Source organism: Lolium rigidum, chromosome 2, assembly GCF_022539505.1.
Source record: "Lolium rigidum isolate FL_2022 chromosome 2, APGP_CSIRO_Lrig_0.1, whole genome shotgun sequence".
Classification (NCBI taxonomy): Eukaryota; Viridiplantae; Streptophyta; class Magnoliopsida; order Poales; family Poaceae; genus Lolium; species Lolium rigidum.
Genome location: NC_061509.1, coordinates 34,932,886 through 34,946,409, shown reverse-complemented (window position 1 = coordinate 34,946,409; position 13,524 = coordinate 34,932,886).

Below are 13,524 nucleotides of genomic sequence, written 5' to 3'. Positions count from 1 at the left end.
GAAGAGTTCAAGGACTTGGTCGACGAAAACTGGGACTGGCAGGTGCGCCAACTGAGTGCCTCCGACTTCGCGGTGGTGTTTCCTTCAAAGAGAGCTTGAGGATTGCCATTAGAGGGGGGGGGGGCCTAACCCTCCCATCGAGCAAGCTCAAAGCCCTGGTTACTGTCCAAGTTGGAGATCCACTGGTTTCGGAAACCTTGGTGGAAACCTGGGTACGCCTCATCGGCGTCCCTCCACCCCTTCGCCATGCTGATAGACTTCTGCTCAGCACAAGGGAGCTGGGTCGTCCAATAGGGGTGGACATGGACTCGCTTGCACACCCTTCCGCTCCCATCCGCATGTCAGTTGGATGCCAAGCGCCGGTCAAGATTCAAGAATATATCACTCTCTTCGTCAACATGCAGGGCTACCGTATCCGTGTCGAACGTGAAGAAGCTCCAGCCAGTGACTCCCCTCCCCATGCTCCGCAACCGCCCCCGGGACAAAGAGGAGAAGAAGACAAAGATGAGGATAATGAAGAGACGGACAAAGATCGTTGGGACGGCCGTAGGGGACGCCACCGGAAGAACGACAAGGAAGCGGCCTCGGCCCCAGCGGGAGGGGCCGGGAGCAAGGGACGGAAATCTGTGGCCCTCAACGCCTCCGAGCCCAAGGACAAGGAACCTGCTGCCCTCACCACACACCTGCCCACCTCTCCAGTCAAGCTTCCTTCCTCTGCGTTCTCGCAGTATGGTTCCAATCTTACAGAAGCTGGGGACATTTTCCCGATGATGGCCAAAATTATGAATATTGCAGTGGAACTGCCTCAGCCGCAGACACCATCCGGTTCTCTCGACTCTGAGCCACCTCAAGCCTCTCTCTCCATCATCTGTGATTCGCCAGAGGACCCCAAGGACGCAGGACAGAGCGACCCAACGCCCGGGAAGGCGTTGAGGTTATCCCAGGCCGACAGAGAGGAAGTGGGGCTGGAGAGCCCTTCACCACAATCGTCCAAGGAACAGCTGCAACGAGATAGCGAGAAGAGTAGCAAGAACAACCATGACAGGCCCCCAAGGAGACTGATGCTAGAAGCGGCGCTAGCGGCGAACGCCACGGTGGTGGACCAGCACTCCCGTGCGATCAACCCAGGACTTCACCAGGCACCAGCGATAGCGCGCCACCCCACGGTTCGTCAACTCCTCCTTGAAGACTCCCCAATCCCGGCCCTGGGTGCCACCGTGGCAAGAGCCCCTCGCTCCAAAGCTATACCGGCGCACGCGGAGCGCAAGAGCGCCCGGGGTAAGGGACTCACGGACGGTCCGGTCTTGGAGCGTGCTGTGCGCCTCACCGCTGACAAGAACACCATGACCAAGCCCTCGACGGACAAAGCTGCACCGACTTCTTCCTCACCTCAGGTTCTAGGTACGCCTCCCCTTGCCGATTTTACTGCCATTCAAGACTCCTCTGTTCAACACCTGCTTCAAGTAGCGAAAGATAGCTGCATTCTGTTTAAATCGGTTGATAAGACACCAGCCCAACTGGTGGCACTCATCCAAGCAAAGGAGTTGGCCCAGGCAGAGCTAGCGGCTGCCAGACAAAAGGTCGAAGCACAAGTTGCCAAGGACAAGGAACAGGAGAAAGGGAAGAACCCGGCAAGCAAGGACAGGGAAGATTCGCCTCCTCAGGAGAACCACGACGTGGAAGAAATTCCCCCTCAAGAGAGCCCAAGGGGGGCTCTCGTGAAGGGGAAAGGCAAGCTCAGAAGCTCACCAACTAGAACGAAACGCAGAAGGGCTGCGGCTCGACCAAATCCTATAGGTCCTCGTCCACTAACCCGCCGAGCACGGGCACTACAGCTTGTTTCCCAATGAGGTGCCTATTCTGGAACATCCGAGGGTTCGGCAGGAAGGGGCGCCGAACCCTCCTAAAGGAATACTTGCGCCTTCACCGGATTGATGTGGTTCTACTGCAGGAAACTATCAAGCAAGACTTCACCGACGCGGAGCTTCGAAGCCTTGAAGTGGGAGAGCGTTTATTCTGGGACTGGCTCCCAGCTACTGGACAATCGTGCGGGATGCTCATTGGGGTTAGAGACAGTGTCTTCGAAGTGGGTTCGATTGACAGAGGCCAATACTTCCTAAGTGTGGCGGTTCTTCATAGGGTGACGAACCGCACGATGGACTTTATCGGTATATATGGCCCGGCGGACCATGGACATTCGCGAGTCTTCCTACAGGAAGTCTCCAACAAGATTGCTTCCACAACTAGACCCTTACTCTTGGGAGGAGATTTCAATCTGATCCATGCAGCGGAAGATAAGAGCAACAGCAACCTGAATTGGCCCGTAATGGACTTGTTCAATGAAAACATTGCGAGCTGGGCTCTAAGAGAAATACCTCGAACAGGGGCGAGGTATACATGGACTAATCGCCAGCTCAACCCAATCCGCTCGGCGCTAGATAGAGTGTTTATATCACCAGAGTTCGAATCCATCTTCCCTCTCTGCTCCTTGGCGGCTGAAACTAGCCTTGGATCGGACCACACTCCACTGGTTTTTGACACAGGGGAAGGGTCCCCTGTCCGCAGCAGCCGCTTCTTCTTCGAATCCAGCTGGTTAGAGAGAGCGGAGTTCCATCCGCTGGTCTAGGCAACGTGGGAGAACCTAAGAAATAGAGTGGGAGGCAGAGGCATCATTGACTGGTGGAACTTCATGAGTACGGGACTCAGACAACACCTTAGAGGATGGAGCCACAATCTGGGACGTGACTCCAAAGAGGCAAAAGCGACTCTACTTCAGCAGGTCTCTCAGCTCGATCTCCAAGCAGATGCGGCTGGCTTGGATGAAGAGGGTTGGGCACAGAGGTATCATCTCGAGGAACAGCTGCTCCACCTCTATAGGTTAGAGGAGGAACACTGGAAGCAATGCGGGAAGACGCGTTGGGTGTTACAGGGGGATGGAAACTCAGCGTATTTCCATGCGGTTGCAAATGGAAGATGGCGCAAGTGCCTTATTTCTATCATCAACACACCAAATGGACCTATCACGGATCAACGGTTGATCCAGGAACACGTCTATGAGTTCTATCGGCAGTTACTCGGCACGAACGCAACTAGGGGCTACGGGTTGGCGCCAGAGACATGGTCCGGTCGACAAAGGGTGTCGCAAGAAGAGAATATCGAACTGGCCCTCACCTTCTCAGAATTGGAACTGGAAAACATAGTCATGGACATGAAAACAAACACAGCTCCTGGCCCGGACGGTCTGCCGGTGATCTTCTTCAAATCATTCTGGCCCTTGGTGAAAATGGGAATCCTCCATATCCTCAATGACTTTGTGCTGGAGCGCATAGACATTGCACGCCTCAATTTTGGTATTCTCTCCCTCATTCCCAAGGTCCCGGGAGCAGACCAAATCGCCCAGTTTAGACCTATAGCTCTCATCAACGTCATTTTCAAGATTGTGGCCAAGGGCTACGCATCACGGCTCGACCCGGTGGCCAACAGAATCATCAGCCCAAAGCAGACAGCTTTCATAAAGGGCAGGAACATTCTGGATGGGCCCCTTGCTCTTATCGAGATCATCCATGAGATAAAATCCAAGAAGCTTGGTGGGATTCTCCTCAAGCTAGACTTCGAGAAAGCGTACGACAGAGTGAACTGGGATTTCCTAGCAGAGGTTCTCAGAGGAAAAGGCTTCGACGAGGGGTACATCCATCGTATCTCTCAGTTGGTGGCAGGAGGGCAGACGGCTATCTCGATCAACAGGGAGATTGGCCCATTCTTCCGGAACAAACGAGGGGTGAGACAAGGGGATCCACTCTCTCCGCTGTTATTTAACTTCATCGGAGAAGCGCTCTCTGCAATCCTGTCTGCTGCGGGGAGGGCGGGTCACATTCACGGGGTTGTCCCACATCTTATTCCTGGGGGAATATCACACCTTCAGTACGCGGATGATACGTTGATACTGATTCAGAATTCAGAGGAAGATATTGCAAACCTGAAATTCCTTCTTATGTGCTTCGAAGACATGTCGGGCCTAAAAATCAACTATCACAAGAGTGAGGTTGTCGTCATGGGACAACCAATAGGGTGCCAAAGCCGTATCGCCAACAAACTCAACTGCAAGCTGGGAGCCTTCCCCTTCACCTACTTGGGGCTGCCCATCTCGGATCGGAAACTCACAAGGGAGCAATGGCTCTTTTACGGTAAGGAAGCTGGCGGTTAAAATTGAGCCTTGGCTTGGAAAATTACTGTCCTCGGGGGGACAGCTAATTCTCTCAAACGCTTGCCTGGACAACTTACCAATGTTCGCCATGGGCTTGTTTCTCCTTCATGATGGGATTCATGCAAGGTTTGATACACACAGGTCCAAGTTCTATTGGGAAGGCACAGGACCGAAACGCAAATACCATATGGTTAATTGGCCCACAGTGTGTAGACCAAAGGAGGTTGGAGGCCTAGGCCTGCTCAACACCAAGAAAATGAATCAAGCCCTCCTCCTTAAATGGGTTTGGAGGCTATATCAAGAGGAAGACACCATCTGGGCCAATCTGATCAGGGCTAAGTACCGCGACGCCAAAGACATTTTCAGTGGCTCTGGACAAGGGGGCTCGCAGTTCTGGAAGGGCTTACACAAAGTAAAACACCTCTTCAAAGTTGGAGCCAAGCACCAGGTGCGGGATGGGGCTCGCACCAGCTTTTGGCTCGACTGGTGGATCGGCACAAGTCCACTCAAAGATTCTTTCCCATCCCTTTTTGCCATATGTGACGACGAGGTGATTCCGGTAGCTACTGCCCTTCAAGGGGAAGGACTAGCTATTCGGTTCCGCCGATCTTTCGACCAGGAAAGTACCAGGCAATGGAGGGAGTTGTGTTCTCTGGTTGACGAAGTGGAGTTGGTGCAAGGAAAGGATCAGATTAGTTGGCACCTGGTGAACTCCGGAAAATTCTCTGCTAAATCGCTATACTTCAAGCTATCCCAGGGCACGTCCGTGGCGCACTTCAAAGACATGTGGGAGTCTAAGGTGCCCTTGAAAATAAAAATCTTCTCCTGGCAGCTCGCTTTGGATAGACTACCATCTATCCTTCAGATTGCTACTCGACACGGTCCGGCAACGGGAGGGTGTGCACTCTGCGGTGCACCAGAGGACGCGGCGCACATTTTCTTCTCCTGCTCCACTGGAAAGTTCGTTTGGGCGGTGTTGCGCCAGTTACTGGGGTGTAACTGGAGGCCAGCCAATTTCCCACAGTTCCATGCAATTCTCTCTAGTTTCTCGGGCTATACTCGTCGTATTCTTTGGGCTCTGTTCCTTGCCCAATCTTGGCGCTCATCTTTTGACGTTCTCGAAAAATGTCAAAAAAACGTCAAAAAACCGTCATAGACGATCCACTGTGATGTTTTTGAAACGTCGTGTATTGACAGATTCCTTGTAGTGTACGCGTGGCAGAACCCAGTGAACCCGAAAAACCCAAAGAGACTGAGCTCTGGCAAGGGCCCTACCGCTGTCATACGCCACCTCACCAAGTCGTTGGTGCTCAATCTCCTCACGTGACACCCAAGCGCGAACCAGTGAGCGCACGCAAGTGCTGTTTTTCGCAAATCTGCGGGTGTTCCTTTGTCGCCAGAGCAGGATATAGCTCCCCACCGAGACCTGCAGGAGACCTCCACAAGGTCCCACGAGCGATCCCTCATGAGAAATTCCTCGCCAGGACTTACGAAAGCTCCTCACGAGGTCCCACGAGACTCATGAGGCAAAGCAAACGGGAGCAGCTACTCTAAAAAGCTAAGTTTATGCTACATTTGCTCTTTCACGCTCTGCTCCAACATTCTACCTCCACGAGCCCAATCTCGATTTTCTTCCGTGAGTCGCTTGCACGCCAAAGGGAGCCTTGAGGGATGACCTCGTGAGCCATTTCAGCCGCCTCGCTATAGCCTTGGCGCCCGTTAGCCTTGCCACGCTCCACGAGGGGCATACTAGTGAGTGGTGATCATTGCGCTCGGGGGCTGGCCCCTGCCGACGTAGAGCATCCAAAACACGTGGAAAAAGAAAAATAGGCTCTGTGGGGAGTTAAGAAGCAAAGAGCTCACGAGCAAGCACATAACAGACGCAAAATATCTACAAGGCATACATAAAAGCCCACGAGGGCAATGTCTTAACGATTATAGCCATGTTGCAGGGATAGAGAAACGGGCTTTTCTAACAACAGATATAAGCATAAGGGACGCCATTGACAAGGCAAAATGGCCCTGGAGAAGTCCGCACTCGAGGTCGATGAGATCCGCGTCGATAAGGAGACCATGGAGATGCAGACTAATCCTCCACGGGGTAGTAGAAGCGGTGGCACATGAGTGTCGGAGGTTTTGCGTCTCAGGGACACGGGTACTCACGAAGAACCCAACTAGGTGTCGAACACAAGAGTCTTAGCACGGCTTGGCGATGACGACACCGCAACGAGCGACGGATCAGGCTCGACAGAGTTGGACACAGCGATCTACCCAGGTTCGGGGCCCTCGTGAGGAGGTGACACCCCTACTCCTACCTTGGATGAATTGCTCTCAAGATCTATGTGAGGTACAAGAGGGTTTTACAAGGCTCTAGCTTGAAGAAGCTGCTCCCTAGATCTAGATCCGATCTGGAGGAAGGAGAAGGATCCAAAGGAGAAGCTCCCTAAAAGCCAGCCCCCTCCACGGAGCAACTGCCCTCCCTTTTATAGGGGCACTGGTCCTCCTGCCCATGAAAACTTGGGGGAGGGGTTGCCACAACCGTGCCAGAAGGAGAGGGACAGCTGTCCCTAGACTACTGATGATGGACCTGGTCCATGGCAACGGCGATCCAATCCACGGGAGTGGTTGGCTCATGCTGACATCGTCCCTGCTGCTCTAGACCGCCCATGGCGTCCTTTGCGCAAAGAAGCAATGGCCGGAACCTTTGGCAAGGCCGTGCCAGATATCTTCTAGCCCTCATGGGCGTGGGCGTGTTTGCCGTGCCGCTCGACGGTCGTCACCGCTTACGCCAGCGTCCGTGCCCCGCTGCACTTTAACTCTCGGTCGTCCTCGCGAGGGGCTTCCTCATCTGCTGAAACCGCTAAGTGTCATTCTCCTCGCGAGGGGTTCCTCACGAGGGTCTTCTCCTCATGAGGCGCACATGCCTCGTGAGGGATCTCTTCATTGCCGCCATAGATGGGCCGTTGTCCGGGCCCAGGAGCAGGTGGGCTGTGGTACCCCAAAGCCACTACACCGACAGTAGCCCCCGGGGCCCTGGCCTGCACACGTTGGAAGTGAAGGGTCAGGGGCCCCAAGAGCTGCTGGGCCCATGCAACGGCACGTGGCAGCGCACATCGCCCGATGGAACATGGTTGCGAGAGCAGACGCAACCGTAGCCCCACGCTGCGTGATACGCACCGTGGAGACGAAACGGCAAGCCATCGTGTGCCTCTGGATGTTCCTCGGGGGGTGGAACCGTCGCGTCCCGTCGGCTGCCCTAGGAACCGCTCCCACGCCCCATAAAGCCTACGCCGGGCGTAGGGCGGTTCCTACTCATCTTCTCTGCCACATCCATCTGCCTCCAACCGCGCCTTCTACTTCTAGCGATCGCCAAATCCTTGCCAGGTAGGCTCCTCCCTTCTGTAGGTATGGCACCGAAGAGGAGCCATCGGAAGGCGCGGCAGGCCCTCGAGGGCCTTGATGGAGCCGCCGGCCCCCTGGCCGCGCCGGCGAAGCGCGGCCAGGACAGGCCCAAAGGGAGCAAGAACAGGTCTGTGGTTACCCAGCTTGCCTTCACCGGAGAGGCCGCCACGGAGACGCGTGGCCGCGGCCACACTCGCGGTGGCGGGAATCGACTCCCTGCAGCCAGGATGCCTAGAGGGGAAGTTATGATGGCGGGCGGCGCGGCCCCCCTTTCCCAAGCTTCGCGCACTTGGGAACCGGCCACTGGACCGGCGTCCTCGCCGGCTCTTCTCCCTCCCCCGGGCTCCGCGCCTAAGAAGGCACCCGGAGGCTCCCCCGACCTCGAGTTCTCTGTCATCGTTTGAGAGGAGACTTTGGAGACCTTGAGGATCCCCAACAAGTTCGTCGAGGCCCTCAATGGGCGCGAGCCAGAACACGCCTTCCCGAGGGAGGCCAGCGCTGGGCAGGAGACGTGGCAGATGACGATGTACCGTGACGGCATGGGGCGCGTGTTCTTTATGGGCGACTGGAGGAGGTTCACCCTCTTCTAGAAGATCGAGTCAAGCTTCCTCACTACTAGAAAAAGCCTTAGCAGTGGCGCACCTGTTTTTCTATCAGTGGCGCACCTGGGTGAGCCACTGCTATCACGCCCCTGCTAACTGTTAGCAGTGGCGCACCTGTGGTGCACCATTGGTAAGCCAAATAGCAGTGGCGCACCACCTAACGTACAGGTGCGCCACTGCTATATGGTAGAGGTGCGACACTACGGGAAAAAGAGGTGCACCACTGCTAAAAATTTGAAATTTGAATCTGGATCTAGATCTGGATTTGTTTTGATTTTTTTGTGTTTTTTTTATTTTCGTTCTAGTATGCATCTTGGCACGTTCTCTGTGATGGGAAGCTCCTTATGCAGTTGATGAATCTTGGAGGAGGAGAGGATGAGGAGGAGATGAAGGAGGAGAGGAGGAGGAGTGGATGAGGAGGAGGACGTGGCCGGTTGGAGAAGGAGTGGAGGAGGAGGCCGGAGTTGGAGAAGGAGTGGAGGAGGAGGGGGCCAGAGTTGGAGGAGGAGGGAGTGGTGGCCGGAGTTGGAGAAGCAGTGGAGGAGGAGGGGGCCAGAGTTGGCGGAGGAGGGAGTGGAAGAGGAGGCCGGGGTGGAGGAGGAGAAGGAGGTCGGAGTGGAGGAGGAGGAAGTGGAGGCCGGAGTGGAGGAGGAGGAGGAAGGAGTGGAGGAGAGAAAGAGGAGAGAAAGATTGGAGGAGGAGGGAGTGGAGGAGGAGGGATAAGAGTAAGGGTGGCCGGCCACATTTCAAATTTCGTGGGCGGGAAGCTTAGTAGTGGCGCACTGATACGTCTCAAACGTATCTATAATTTCTTATGTTCCATGCTACTTTTATGATGATACTCACATGTTTTATATACACTTTATATCATTTTTATGCATTTTCCGGTACTAACCTATTAACAAGATGCCGAAGCGCCAGTTCTCGTTTTACGCTGTTTTTGGTTTCAGAAATCCTACACAGGAAATATTCTCGGAATTGGACGAAACAAAAGCCCAGGGTCTTATTTTTCCACGAAGCTTCCAGAAGACCGAAGAGGATACGAAGTGGGGCTACGAGGGGCCGACACCACGAGGCGGCGCGGCCAAGGTGGGGCCCGTGCCGCCCTATGGTCTGGGGCCCCCGTGCCTCCTCCGACTCTGCCCTTCCGCCTACTTAAAGCCTTCGTCGCGAAAACCCTAGTACCGAGAGCCACGATACGAGAAAAGTTCCAGAGACGCCGTCGCCGCCAATCCCATATCGGGGGATTCAGGAGATCACCTCCGGCACCCTGCCGGAGAGGGGAATCATCACCGAAGGACTCTACATCATCATGCCCGCCTCCGGATTGATGCGTGAGTAGTTCATCCTTGGACTATGGGTCCATAGCAGTAGCTAGATGGTTGTCTTCTCCTCTTGTGCTATCATGTTTAGATCTTGTGAGCTGCCTATCATGATCAAGATCATCTATTTGTAATGCTACATGTTGTGTTTGGTGGGATCCGATGAATATGGAATACTATGTCAAGTTGATTATCAATCTATCATATATGTGTTGTTTATGATCTTGCATGCTCTCCGTTGCTAGTAGAGGCTCTGGCCAAGTTGATACTTGTAACTCCAAGAGGGAGTATTTATGCTCGATAGTGGGTTCATGCCTCCATTGAATCTGGGACAGTGACAGAAAGTTCTAAGGTTGTGGATGTGTTGTTGCCACTAGGGATAAAACATTGATGCTTTGTCTAAGGATATTTGTGTTGATTACATTACGCACCATACTTAATGCAATTGTCTCGTTGTTTGCAACTTAATACTGGAAGAGGTGCGGATGCTAACCCGAAGGTGGACTTTTTAGGCATAGATGCATGCTGGATAGCGGTCTATGTACTTTGTCGTAATGCCCTAAGTAAATCTCATAGTAATCATCATGTTATGTATGTGCATTGTTATGCCCTCTCTATTTGTCAATTGCCCACCTGTAATTTGTTCACCCAACATGCTATTTATCTTATTGGAGAGACACCACTAGTGAACTGTGGACCCCGGTCCATTCTTTTACATCTGAAATACAACCTACTGCAATCATTGTTCTCTCGTTGTTCTTTGCAAACAAACATCATTCTCCACACCATACGTTTAATCCTTTGTTTTCAGCAAGCCGGTGAGATTGACAACCTCACTGTTAAGTTGGGGCAAAGTATCTTGATTGTGTTGTGCAGGTTCCACGTTGGCGCCGGAATCCCTGGTGTTGCGCCGCACTACACTCCTTCACCAACAACCTTCACGTGTTCCTTGACTCCTACTGGTTCGATAAACCTTGGTTTCTTACTGAGGGAAAACTTGCTGCTGTACACATCACACCTTCCTCTTGGGGTTCCCAACGGACGAGTACTTTACCGTCACAAGGAATCTACTTTCTGGCGCCGTTGCTAACTCCCACGTCAACTGCCAGCAGCTACTTTTCTGGCGCCGTTGCCGGGGAGATCAAGACACGCTGCAAGGGGAGTCTCTCACATCCAATCTCTTTACTTTGTTTATTGTCTTGCTTTACTTTACTTTATTTTCCGCTTTGTTTGTTTTCTTTATATCAAAAATACAAAAAAATTAGTTACTTGCTTTACTTTATTTACTATCTTGTTTGCTTTCTTTATATCAAAAACACAAAAAAATTAGTTACTTGTTTTACTTTACTTAATTTAGTTTGCTTTACCTACTTTTATTATTGCTAAAATGAGTAATCCTGAAGTTGAAGTTCGTTCATTTAAGCAACAAGGGGGAGAAAGTTTTAAGATGCTTGGTATAGAATTAGTGATGCTCATCATAGGTGCACTAAGAAACACTCCACTATTATCCTCCTTAGGAACTTTTATGTTGGTATCTCTAGCTGGAATAGGTATGCTCTTGATACTCTTGCGGGAGGTAATTTCCTAGGCACTCCTGCTTTAGAAGCTAGTTGCATTATTGAGAGTCTAGTTGGAATACCACCTGTTAATGAAGCTAAAATTGAAATTTCTCTTGAAGATGTCATGAAAAAGTTGGAGGCCATAGAGAAAAATCTTCCAAGTATTGAGACTAAATTGGAAATATTACTTGATAATACTGATAAACTTGATAAATCTCTAGGAGGAATTAATGAAAGAATTGCTGTCTTAGAAACTTGTGCTATCGATGATAATCAAACCCATAGGATTGGTGAACTTGAAGAAGCTATGGGAACCTTGGGTTCAACTTTTTCTTCTCTTAAGTTTAAGAAGAAAGCTTATGTGGGTAAGGAGCAAAAGTTCATGTATGTCTCTAAGGTGCCTAAGCCAAAGAACTATTATAAGCCTAAAATTGATAAAGCCCTTAGTACTACTATGGAAAATTTAGATAATGGAGCATCTAAGATACCTATTGTGACAAGTTGTGTTTTTAAGGAAAATTATGATGTTGATGCTTCATCTCTTGATGTTACTTGATTCACACTTTCTGCGCCTAGCTGAAAGGCGTTAAAGAAAAGCGCTTATGGGAGACAACCCATTATTTTACTTCTGCACTTTTGTTTTATATTTGAGTCTTGGATGTTGTTACTACTGTAGCAACCTCTCCTTATCTTTACTTTATTGCATTGTTGTACCAAGTAAAGTCTTTGATAGTAAGGTTGATACTAGATTTGGATTACTGCGCAGAAACAGATTTCTTGCTATCACGAATTTGAGTAGCCCCTTCTGTAGGTAACTCAGAAAAATATGCCAATTTACATGAATGATCCTCAGATATGTACGCAACTTTCATTCAATTTTAGCTTCTTCATCTGAGCCTGTTAAGTGCCGCTAAAAAATTCGTCTTTACGGACTGTTCTGTTTTGACAGATTATGCCTTTTATTTCACATTGCCTCTTTTGCTATGTTGGATGGATTTCTTTGTTCCATTAACTTTCAGTAGCTTTGTGCAATGTCCAGAAGTGTTAAGAATGATTATGTCACCTCTGAATATGTGAATTTTTTATTATGCACTAATCCTCTAATGAGTTTGTTTTGAGTTTGGTGTGGAGGAAGTTTTCAAGGGTCAAGAGAGGAGGATGATATAATACGATCAAGAAGAGTGAAAAGTCTAAGCTTGGGGATGCCCCCGTGGTTCATCCCTGCATATTTCAAGAAGACTCAAGCATCTAAGCTTGGGGATGCCCAAGGCATCCCCTTCTTCATCAACAACTTATCAGGTCACCTTTAGTGAAACTATATTTTTATTCCATCACATCTTATGTGCTTTACTTGGAGCGTCTGTATGCTTTTATTTTTGTTTTTGTTTGAATAAAATCGGATCCTAGCATTCTTTGTGTGGGAGAGAGACACGCTCCGCTGTTGCATATGAACACAGGTGTTCTTAGCTTTACTTTTAATGTTCATGGCGAAGGTTGAAACTGCTTCGTTCATTGCTATTTGGTTGGAAACAGAAAATGCTTCATGTGGTAATTGGTATATTGTCTTGAATAACTTGATATTTGGCAATTGTTGTGCTCAATTAGATCATGTTTAAGCTCTTGCATCATGTACTTTGCACCCATTAATGAAGAACTACCATAGAGCTTGTTGAAATTTGGTTTGCATGATTGGTCTCTCTAAAGTCTAGATATTTTCTGGTTGAGGTGTTTGAACAACAAGGAAGACAATGTAGAGTCTTATAATGCTTGCAATATGTTCTTATGTAAGTTTTTCTGTACCGGTTCATACTTGTGTTTGCTTCAAATAACCTTGCTAGCCCAAAGCTTTGTACTGAGAGGGAATGCTTCTCGTGCATCCAAAACCTTGAGCCAAAAACTATGCCATTTGTGTCCACCATACCTACCTACTACATGGTATTTCTCTGCCATTCCAAAGTAAATTGCTTGAGTGCTACCTTTAAAACTTCATTCCTTGTCTTTGCAATATATAGCTCATGGGAAAGTAGCTTAAAAACTATTGTGGTAAAGAATATGTCGCTATGTATCTTATTTCTTATAAGTTGCTTGTTGAGCGGTAACCATGTTTCTGGGGACGCCATCAACTTTTGTTGAATATCATGTGGGTTGCTATGCATGTTCGTCTTGTCTGAAGTAAGGGTAATTTGCCATGAGTTGTATGGTTTGAGTATGCATATTGTTAGAGAAGAACATTGGGCCGCTAACCAAAGCCATGTATCATGGTGGAAGTTTCAGTTTGGACACTAATCCTCAATCTCTTATGAGAATATTATTCGTTGTTGAATGCTTAAGCATTAAAGAGGCGTCCATTATCTCGTTGTCTATGTTGTCCCGGTATGGATGTCTAAGTTGAGAATAATCAAAAGTGAGAAATCCAATGCGAACTTTCTCCTTAC